We start from the raw sequence: 558 nt of genomic DNA, 5'->3' as shown, positions 1-558 counted from the left end.
AATCAAGCAATCACAAGAGAGAAATGATCAAGATAGGATCTTTCACCTAAAAGTTCTTTTGTGATTAGATAGAAAACAAGATAAGATCCTACAATTAGGTCTGAAGGACCTTTATAGTAGCTTAAAGTCGAACCTGGTTTAACCAAACAAACCTGGGTTAACCAAGACACAAATTGGTAATTATCTGGTCAAACAGGGAAAATATTGACTTTCTTGACTCGCAGCGGCCACGTGAAACCGCTCCGCCTAGCCGCTGGGACACTCGCAGCGGCTTCCTTGCTTCATCATCACACCGCTGCGACAAGTACGAACGCGGCAGGGAACATGGTATTTTCCCAGCGGTCTTGTCACACCGTTGCGTCAGGCCGCTCCCGCACTTGGTCTCCATTTCTTGAGTCTTCATCTCTCGAGCGTCTTCAGCGGCTTTGGTACACCGCTGCGTAAGGCCGCTCCCACAGTCTCCGTTTCTCAATGCTTGCAGCGGCTTCTTGAGGGGCCAAAAGGCCGCTGGGACGTCCTTATGCCGCTGGGACACTTGATCAATGCGTCTCCTTCTCG

The sequence above is a fragment of the Brassica oleracea genome, chromosome C3 (genome assembly GCF_000695525.1).
Source record: "Brassica oleracea var. oleracea cultivar TO1000 chromosome C3, BOL, whole genome shotgun sequence".
NCBI lineage: Eukaryota > Viridiplantae > Streptophyta > Magnoliopsida > Brassicales > Brassicaceae > Brassica > Brassica oleracea.
The sequence above is the reverse complement of the archived record's forward strand: the minus strand, read 5'-3'. Positions refer to the sequence as shown.